The sequence below is a fragment of the Sinocyclocheilus grahami genome, unplaced genomic scaffold, assembly GCF_001515645.1.
Source record: "Sinocyclocheilus grahami isolate Dianchi unplaced genomic scaffold, SAMN03320097.WGS_v1.1 scaffold605.1, whole genome shotgun sequence".
In the NCBI taxonomy this organism is placed as follows: domain Eukaryota; kingdom Metazoa; phylum Chordata; class Actinopteri; order Cypriniformes; family Cyprinidae; genus Sinocyclocheilus; species Sinocyclocheilus grahami.
Window position 1 is genome coordinate 378274 of NW_015505784.1, and position 10953 is coordinate 389226.

Genomic DNA, 10953 nt, shown 5'->3' on the forward strand with positions numbered 1-10953 from the left:
TAAAAAGACAGTATAAGTCATTATAATCCATAATTATGTCCCCACTGGATGCAACGAATGCCTCGTTTATAATGGGTTTTCATGGTTTTGAATCATCGCTCCGGCCTGACGGCATCATAACAGTATGTGAGGGGCGTAACATTTCCGTCACACGCTTAAGGGTATGCGGCCAATCATAACGCACTGGATAGCTGGCCAATCACAGCACACCTTGCTTTTTCAGACCGATGAGCTTTGTAAAAATCGACACGTTTCAGAAAGGCGGGGCATAGAGGAGAAACAATAATGTACAGTATGTGGAAAATAATGTGTTTTTTGAACCTTAAACCACATAAACACATTTCATTACACCAAATACACCAAATAATGTTCTTTTTAGCAGCATCGTATGACCCTTTTAAGTACATAAAAAATCGAGTACTTTTGTACTTTCACTCGAGTAAAATTGAAAAAGGAGTACTTTTACTGGAGTAATATTTTATTATGCAGATCTGTACTTTTACTCAAGTACTTGATTTGTGTACTTCGTCCACCACTGCTTTGCTTTGCCAAGAGAGCTGTAGAGAGAGGGTGGAAGGAGTGGGGGCGCAGGAAAAGAGGGAAGGGTCTATTCTGGGACTCCCCAGATAAAATCTGCTGCAGTTGCTAAAATGCCACTAGGATGAGCACAGAGTTGGTGATTTATATCATCCAAATAAATATAAATTAGTTCTCCAGTTATGTTTTGGTACCCACAATAAATAAACTCTTAAGTGGAGCCCTTCTGCAACTTAGTTGGAACAAACAGCACAATACGGAGGCACAAAAGCCCAATTCTGTCTGTATAAATCATTATGCATGCTGTTGGCAAGATCGAAGGGTCTCCTTCAATCAACAACATAAGTCACAACATTTCATTAATATTTTATTCAGAATTAATTCTATTTAATATGTTAGTATTATCAATCAGCTGCTGTTTTGTTCCATGACTCTCTTCTCTCAGTATTGCAGTATGTCCTGCTTCGATCAGGCTGTTCCAAAGGAGTGATATGCACACAACTCAATCTGCAGCTTTAGGTTAATTTGTCTTGGTTACATGAACAGCCTTCATTTTTATTTTGTTTTTATATTTCCCTTTTACTGCACATTGTTTTAAGAGACAAAAACAAATGTGAAACATTGTGACAATGAAAAAACTGCAAAACACTGTATGGTACAGTCTTCATTGTAATGCTGTCAATGGTACGAAAGTGAACTTTGTTGTCTGGTAAAAGGATCCATTCCTCATGGAATTACCAAAGCAAATCTTAACTAGCACAGATTGGCCATTACAGCCCAGCTGTGGTTCTGTGAAAAGGTTTACCCAATGTCTAAAATGATCTAAGACCCAAATTGCCTCGGTGTGATATAAAAAGGGTACAGAATATTATTTTTGTCATAAAAGCTTTAAATCAGCCAAATTGTTGAACTCCACATAAATGTATTTGATATCAGCCTTTTGCTAATGTATATGATCAAACTGACTGCTTTTTGCCATGAGTTTCGTTGAATTGCCATCTTTATGAAGTTACATTTTATTTGGAACTTGATTCAAGTAATTACATAGTGCAGATGTGCAGTGCTACAGCATTAATAGGTTTTTCTTCCCCCTTTTTTTGATAGCTCGGATTATTATTTTTTCTTTTGGAATGTTTTTGAAAAGCAGTTTTTATTTGGTATTTTAGAATCAAAAAGATGGGAAGTTTGTGCATCCTCTTGCCAGTTTTTGTCACACCTCAGTATGTTTTGGTACACTTGTGTTTCTGTCTGAGCTTGACTTACAGCAAAGTTCAGGTGTGGAGGTCAGTTCGTCAGATGAAGTCTGAGAGAAAATACTAAAAGGAAAAACTTTTTATGGTTGTGTCCATGTGTACATACTGATGCTTTGAGTTTTTCATTTTCCTGCAGTTGATTGGCATTTCCTTTTTCCTCTGGTGGGAAAAAGCAAGTGATATCAGGCAAATCATTTGAGCATTGCATAGTGTTTGTATTTATCTTCTTTTTTTTTTGCTTTCAATAGAGCTATTGCAATAAAAAAGTTCCTGTAACATGTTTCAGTTGTCATTTGTTTTTATCTGTGTTTGTCTATGAATGAATAAGAGCAGACTGATTTCTTTTTTTTATGTCCATTGGTGAACTTTGATGTTTGCTTCAGAAAACAGATTGAGGGCAGTAACATCCAGTGATCCTTCTTTCTCACTACAACTTCAGTGTAAACATGCCATGGACATATTTGGCAGGATTATTAGTGGAGACAGGAGACTTTGTCATTGTTTCTAATGATTTACAATAAGAAGATGACACAATAATATAAAATTCAAAGGTCCCCTATCGTCCAACACAATATTTGAAGGCTCCTCTATTTTCCTCTATTTCTGCTGTAATTATGAGACATTGACCCTATCCATCTATCTATCTATCTCAACCTGTGGCCCCCTTTGAAGCTTGCTGAGGCCCTCCAGTGGTTTCTGGCCCTCTGGTTGAGAAGCTCTGATAGAGAGACCGCAAACACTGAGATGATATAATGGAAGAACATGTCGAATAGCATGGCATAGCAATAAACACCAAAGAGTGCTGCATTTTCTTGCTATTGCCAAGTCTGTTCACCATCTTAACTGGCCGCTGGACTATTACTTTTCTCTGATTCACAACATTCAATATTGTGAGATTTCCAGCAGACCAAATGACATTTAAAAATGTAGAGAATCCATAGCACACGCTTACTAAAAATAAAACCAGGTTAATTTAGGAACAGTTTAGAAAAACAGACAAATAATCTGTAGGACAATGTCAATTAATGTCCATTGTGAAAACGGAAACTGTTGCATGAAGATTTGAAAGTTTTTCTATATTTTCTGAACTTCAGTCTAACTTCATGGACTTCAGTCTGCATCTGATAAAAGAAGACAAGCATACACATGTATGCGTCACTGGTTGCACACCATAACACCTCCAACCCCCCAGCATGCTCATGCCAGTAAGCAGTGTCAGTAAGTAGCTTGGGGAAATCAAAGCGGATAACTGACCGCTTGCAAGTGAACTTTTCAGGGGGGGTCGACTTCATTCCCAGAAACTCCGAGCTTATTTGCCCATGAGCATGTAGCAAGAAACTTAAACTGGGAAACTATTATCTCCTTAAGGGCCTCAAACCACTACAGAAATCTACTCACGTATAATAATGTCTAGGGAGTGACCATGTCATGCACTGTTGTTCCTCCATAATGACGCCCTTAATTGGATTTTCAGTATTTAAATGTAAGCTTTTTGGCACTGCTTGCTAATGTACAGAATCAATCCACTATGCACTGTGAGACACATTGTACCTTCATTGGCAGCAGCACACATTGTTATCATTTGATGTGAAATGTCAGGTTCAAATATCATAGCTGAACCTGTCAACATGTAAGAGCCTTTGCTGAAGGCTAACTGAATACAAAGAAAGGGAAATGTTTATTACCATTTTAGTGTCCAGGCAGACTTATCAATAGGTGGCGAGAAGTGATTGTCTCTGTGAATCATTGAATTATTGACTCAATTCATTCAAAACACTGATTCATTGAGGAACAATCCACAATGGCTGCATCCAAATATTCCTAACTATATGTGATGTGAGTAATATGTCAGAGATGACAGTATTCATACAACAGTAGGAAAAAGTATCCGGATGACCTAGTATTTCTTTCATGATTCTGAAGAGTGCATCCAAATGGACACTTTATCCCATGGATCCACTGGAGAGAGTTGTGAATGGCAGTGAAGTGGTCTATAACCCAGCGGGCACCTCAGGTGACATCACCTGAATTTGATGTCAAATATTAGTCAAGACTTGATCAAGATGCTGTAACATCCTTTTAAATTCTGTTTGGACGGCAATTTCTTCCAGTGGTAATTGGGTGAATATAGGAAGTTAATCCCACACTGAAATTGGTTTAAAGTATATGTAGGCCAATATGTTTGACATTCAATTTACATCAAATCAACGTCATGTCAAGTTATAGACGTCAGTTTGATTAGCATATTTTGCCTGTTTTTTTACATCAGTTTTGATGTCAATTTGCCCACTGGTTAAATCACATGATAAGGACAACATGACACACACACATATACTGCAGTCTTCAAGTCATTCCACAGATTTTCAGTGGGGTTTAAGTCTGGGCTCTGACTAGAACATGCAAGGACATTCACCTTTTTCTCCTTCAACCACTGTGTTTTGCTGTGTGCTTTGGGTCATTGTCATGTTGGAAGGTAAACCTTCTTCTCATTGACAACTTTTTGGCAGAGGGCAGCAGATTTTCCTCAAGAATTTGACAGTATTTTGCCCCATCCATTTTTCCTTCTGTCCTGACAAGTGCTCCGGTCCCTGCTGCAGAGAAACACCCTCATAACAGGATATTACCAGCGCCATGCTTTACTGCAGGAATGCTGTTATTTGGATGGTGAGCTGTATAGACCAATTCAGAGTAGACGTCACAGTTACGTCACTTGCAGCTGCGCGCGCATAGTGGTTGCAGAAAAACACTGGGAACAAGTGGAGATAAATGGGTAAAATCCATGGAATAAAAGAAAAATATATTTTTGTGCCTTTTGATGTTAAGATCGGAATGCAAATAATTTTTATAGAATACTGTCATCAAAGACGCCATTTGAAGCTAAACGCAGACGTTTAAATGGACATACTATGGATGAAAACTGTTATGATTACTCTACTTTTAAAGCATAAATTTGATTTAAACAATTGGTCTACTTAATATTGACATATGCTGTTCATAGGGGACGTATTGTATTAACCCTACAGTTACAGCATGAAATATTATTTAAACCTTACTATTAACATTTTTACATAAAATTAATTTATTTTATCTCACAATTCTGACTTTTTTCTCGCAAATGCAAGTCTCTAATTCAGACTTTATAACTCGACTTAACTAAAAAATAATGAGTTTGTCAAATCTGAGGGAAAAAAGCCAGAAGAGCCGAGGGGAAAAGAGAGAATGACGAGTTGTTTTTCCTTATTAGAATTGTGAGATATAATCTCGAAATTGCGAGAATAAAGTCATAATTTTGAAATATAAAATCAAATTTACCTTTTTTTAAATTCTTTTATTCCATGGCTCCATAGACTGCCACTTGAAAATCGTCATTTTCTGCCTCCAGATAGGCTCTGCCCACAAAAACCATCATCCCTGTTTCGGATACCCTGATCTGTAAGACTATCCCACTCTCTAACGGCAATTTCGTTGAATAACAGTGCTTATTGCTAGGTGACAAGCTCTTGTAATATACGGAGAACATTTTGAAAATGACATCTAATCAATATAATTTATAATCTTTTTAAACCTATTTTGTACCCTATCCGTGAAATTCTCTAGCCGTATAGGCTATCTCTCCCAGGTTTTCTGCAACCATGATGCGTGCGCATCCTGAATGTTTACAAACTTATAATTGGTCTATTGGATTTCCGCCAGACATATTGTTTGGTGTTGAGGCCAAATAATTGAATTTTAGTCTCATCTGCCTCAGAATCTTCTACATCTTCACATCTTGGTGTGGTCCCGCCGCGGGTCTGCCAGTTTCCATCGGCGTCGTGGCTGGAGGACCCCCTTGTCTCCGCCTCCAGCCTCCTCGGCCCGGACTCCGCCTCGGCCCATCAACCCCGTGGCTCCGCCATGGCTCTTAGCTTCCTCCTCTCCACTGTGGCACGTCAGTCCACCAGCTCTGCCGGGGTCCCTCATCCCTCCGGCGGCGCCTTGGTCGGTCCTCGACCTGCCCTCACCTCGGAACTACACTCCTCTGGCTGCACCTCGTCCCTCCATCCCTCTGGCTCCGTTGGGCCCCTCCGTCCCTCTGGCTCCGTTGGGCCCCTCCGTCCCTCCGGCTCCACCTTGGTCCTCTGTCGCTCAGGCTCCACCACAGCCTTCCGGATCGCCCCTTGGAGTCGTCAGCCCTTCCTCCCTTCCACTGTCACGGTTATATTCTGTTCTTGGACTTTGAGTTTGTTTTCATTTATCCCACGTGTTCCTGTGACCTAGTTTTCCTTAGTTCCCTTGATTAGTTTATTCTGTTCACCTGTGTTCATTAATCATCTCATTAGTTCCCTCTTTTTGTTTCTGTACAAGTTCTCCCTGTTCTGTTCAGTCCTTTGCTGGTTATTGTTTGATGTTAGATGTTGGTTGTGCTGCATTTTCCCTGAGTTTCTCCAGTGTTTCTTCTGTGGATTTATTAAAGGAATGTTATTTGGAATTCTCCGTCATCTTGTGCTCCTTACAGCACCAACACGTGACAACGTGATTATTTTAAAGGGGGGTGATTCTTTTCTATACCCACTTTATGTATGTATATGTATATATGTATATATATGTATATATATATATATATGTATATATATATATATATATTGGTCAAACCAAAATTTATTCAGACACCTTCAACATTTCACACATTATCACAGTTTATTCACTATAGTTTACAAATGGTAATAAAATATGACAAGTGTCAAAGTGAATAATTTTTGGTCCCAAATGTTTATCAGTTTTACTGGTAGTCCACTGTATGAAGAATTTTTGGGTATAATATGTCACAGTTTACTTTATTGTTCTATTCTCACTTGCATAAATAAACTATAGTGTCCTGCACCCACTAGTAAAAAAAATCAAGCAAATTTATCTGGTGTCTGAATAATTTTTGGTTTGACTGTGTGTGTGTGTGTGTGTATATATATATATATATATATATATATACATGCAAAAATTAGTGCTTAGGCTGCATGTGGATCATGAGCTCAGTGGCTACATGTGAACGTTTACACCAAATTCCAACTCTCAAGGGATGTAGTATTTGCCACTAGATGCTCATATTTCAAAACAGACGTGAGCAGCGATTCCTTTTCCTTTAAAGTTCATTAAGCAAAAGGTTATTCCCTAAATCATGCAGGTCATCCGATATGCCCCTAAGGGTCAAATTACCTGGAAATTCAGATTTGACACGTCTCATTCCTTGAACCATTCCATAGACACAAAGTTAATCCAAAATCAGACTGTACAGTTTTCTTCAGCTTGAATGGTTTAACTTAAGGTATGAATATTGCAGGTGTTATATGCCTACTATATATTTTGGATACACATTTATGATTTAATAATTTAATCTTTAGTTAACTATCTGTCTATTAAAGTTGCTATCTGTCTATTATTGTCCGTCAATGTTAAAAACAAAGAAAAAAAATCTTTTCATAATAAAGGACCTAACTTTCAGAGCCTAACTGAACGATTCAGTTGCACAAGTAGTGAACAATGAACTTTCGGGCCAGGCTTTATTAATTCAGAACCAGTTTTGACCCTTGTTTCTTTTTCTAGGAATAAGACCACTTAAGTAATTTTTGTAATGAGCTTGGCTTGGTTGTTGCCCCTTGGTCCTGTTGTTGGCTGGAACTAAGACCATTATCCCAGTGGCAATGAGGTCACTGTCATCTGCTCACTGATCCTACTGAGAACTTAACTCTTGCCAAATATCAACACTCAGTTTGTCAACTGGATCGTATATGGACTGTTTAGGTTCTAATAACCTCTCCTAAGCTCAAAGTTTAGTCATTAACCAATCTGTCCTGGATAACAAGAGCACATTGTTAGAATCAGAAAGAGCAGGAGGGTGATAGGCAAGGCAAGGCAAGTTTATTTATATAGCACATTTCATACACAATGGTAATTCAAAGTGCTTTACATAAAATAAATGAAAAAATAATTAAAAAAAATTATCACAACAATAAAACAAGGAATTTAAAACTTTGAAAATGATTTATAAATTGATTTAAGAGGTTTAAAAGAATTTAAAACTTAGAAAATGATTATACATAAAATATAGTGCAATCAGTTCGGACATTGCACAGTGCTCATTCAATAAATGCACAGCTAAACAGATGAGTTTTGAGTCTAGATTTAAATGTGACTAATGTTTTAGCACATCTGATCTATTCTGGAAACTGATTCCAACTGCGGGCGGCATAATAACTAAAAGCGGACTCCCCTTGTTTTGTGTGAACCCTTGGTATTTCTAACTGACTCGATCCTAATGATCTGAGTGGTCTGTTAGGTTTATAATCACATCCCAGAAAGCCCGACCCAGTTTTCCATTCTCTCTAGAAGTATGATATGATCGACCGTGTCAAACGCAGCACTGAGATCTAGATCTAGTATCAGCACTGATATTTTGCCAGAATCAGAATTTAAGCGAATATCATTTATTATCTTAATGAGCACTGTCTCTGTGCTGTGATGCAGTCGGAAACCAGATTGAAAATTGTCCAGGTGTCCATTTGAGTTTAAGTATTTGTTCGGCTGATTAATGACTACCTTTTCAATAATCTTGCCTATAAAAGGAAGATTTGATATTGGTCTATAGTTGCTCAATATGGTGTTATCAAGATTGCTCTTTTTCACAAGGGGTTTAACAACTGCAGTTTTCAGGGAGTTTGGAAACGTCCCAGAAAGAAGTGAGGCGTTCACCACTTCTAAGAGATCTGCTTCCAAACAGTTAAGCACCCTTTTGAAAAAATATGTGGGAAGTGTGTCAAGATAGCAGGTTGACGATTTAAGGTGCTGTACTATTTCTTCCAAAATTTTGCTATCAATTTCTTCAAAAGCAGACATACTATCTTCTTTTTGGTATTGTGGTCGAATCTGTCTGACCTCTTCATAATTTAGGGATGTGCTAATCGCCTTCCTGATATTATTAATCTTCTCAAAAAAGAAGGAAGCAAACTCATTGCATTTGCTATCGGAGAGCATTTCACTGGCAATCTGACTTGGGGGGGTTGTTAGTCTCTCAACAGTAGCAAAAAGAGTGCGAGTGTTGTTTAAGTTACTGTTTATAAGGTTTGAGAAGAATGACTGTCTAGCTTTGCCTAGTTCCACATTGAAAGCACGAAGGCTGTCTTTATAAATGCTATAGTGTATTTCAAGTTTCGTCTTCTGCCACATCCGCTCAGCTTTTCTGCATTGTCTTTTCAACTCTGAACTGCTGTTGATTTTCTCCAAGCTGATTTCTGTCTGCCAGATTTCTTACTGACTTTTACAGGAGCAATGTCATCAATAACATTCTTCACTTTTGAGTTAAAGGAATCAAGGAGAAGATCATCAGAGTTTGCAGAAATGCTTGGTGTTGAAGATATAGCCTCCATAAATAGCACACTAGTGTTCTCGTTAATGCATCTCTTTCTGACAGAGACATATCTAGATTCAGTGGTAGCAGAGATCAATATATCAAAGAAAATACAGAAGTGATCAGATAGTGCTACGTCCTTAATAACAATGGATGAAATGTTTAGACCCCTACTGATGAGGAAATCTAACGTATGTCCACGATTGTGTGTAGGTTCATGCACATGCTGAATCAGGTCAAAAGTGTTTAAAACAGTTATAATTTATTTTGTAGTTTTGTTTTCTGCATTATCTATGTGAATATTAAAATCCCCTGCAATAGCAAAACAGTCAAACTCTGAGGAAATCATTGATAGTACTTCTGTGAACTCTTCAACAAAGGCTGGAGAGTATTTTGGAGGCCTGTAAATAATGATAAACAGAATGCGTGGAGCACCTTTCAACACAATCTTTAGATATTCAAAAGACAAGTACTGACCAAATGACACTTGCTTGCATTGATAGACATCTTTAAATAGAGCAGCTACACCTCCACCTCTCCTAACAGTCCTGCAAACACTCATGAAAGTGAAGTTAGGAGGGGCTGTTTCATTGAGGACCGTTGCACTGCAGCTGTCTTCTAACCATGTTTCGTTAAGAAACATAAAATCCAGGTTGTTTGTGGTTATTAAGTCATTGATTAGAAATGATTTATTTTCACTAACAGGAAAAATACAAATAGAGACATAAACATTTACATAAAATTTTACATCCACTTAATCATGTTGTGATTGAATCATCATGCATTACTACACAACAAAACAGGAGCTGCAAATCTGCAAAGGCTTGTGCAACTCCATATGCATCTAATGTAAATAAGGACATGGCATAGATGTCTGTTAGGGTAAAGACAGCTGTTTGGTGCAGCCCTGCAGTCCCTCTAGTGGTCCACCATGATAAAACTATTTTTTGTGGTTTCCATGCAGCAAGGCTCCATGCTTTAGATGAGGAAACTTACTGCAAAGAAAATGTAACACTGTTGTAGTTAGTATACTATACTAATACTGTCCTAACAAACCAGAATCCCACTCTAAAAAAAGTTCACCTTGCACAGACAAAGTTTGTTTTGTTTATTTCAGTCATTTAAGTTTATAACAACTTCTGGATACTAGACATAAAAGGGGGAAATGATTTTGAAATGCACATTTTTGCACCCCATGAAGACTTGCGAAAAGCTCTTCACTGTTTTAGATTAGATAAACCACCACACTCAGCAGATTTTATGTATGTACTGTGTACAACTATGCATTCACAAAACTATCTATATATTATATAACTATAATATAATATGCCACAATGCAGTTTATGTTCACATTTGCTGACAGACAGTGGTTCATCTAATCTGAAACAGTGATACACCACACTGGTGTAATATAACAAATAAGAACCAATGAAAAGTTTACAAATTCATTACACTAGTATCTCATGGGTTTTCACAGAAATGTCCTTGCTGTTTAAATGAAATCTGAATAGAGGAGAGATCTGTAAAAACAAGTACATTTATGCATGTGTGCTATAATGAACGCACTGACAACTACCGAATGGAAAAAAAAACCTCCTACAGCCAAATCAAGTTTCTGGATATATACTTTCTTTTTAACCTTGCTGTTTAAATGAAATCTGAATAGAGGAGAGATCTGTAAAAACAAGTACATTTATGCATGTGTGCTATAATGAACGCACTGACAACTACCGAATGGAAAAAAAAACCTCCTACAGCCAAATCAAGGTTCTGGTTATATACTTT

At 37.7% G+C, this 10953-nt stretch overlaps 1 long non-coding RNA gene across 1 annotated transcript; it reads right to left on the minus strand.

Annotated features, from left to right (window-relative positions):
- Positions 1-10263: 10263 nt before the first annotated feature.
- LOC107557515 (uncharacterized) lies at positions 10264-10922 on the minus strand. Its single transcript, XR_001605402.1, has 2 exons — positions 10808-10922; positions 10264-10652 (listed from the first exon to the last, which is right to left on the minus strand). It is a non-coding gene; the product is annotated as an uncharacterized lncRNA (long non-coding RNA).
- Between the last annotated feature and the right edge of the window lie 31 nt (positions 10923-10953).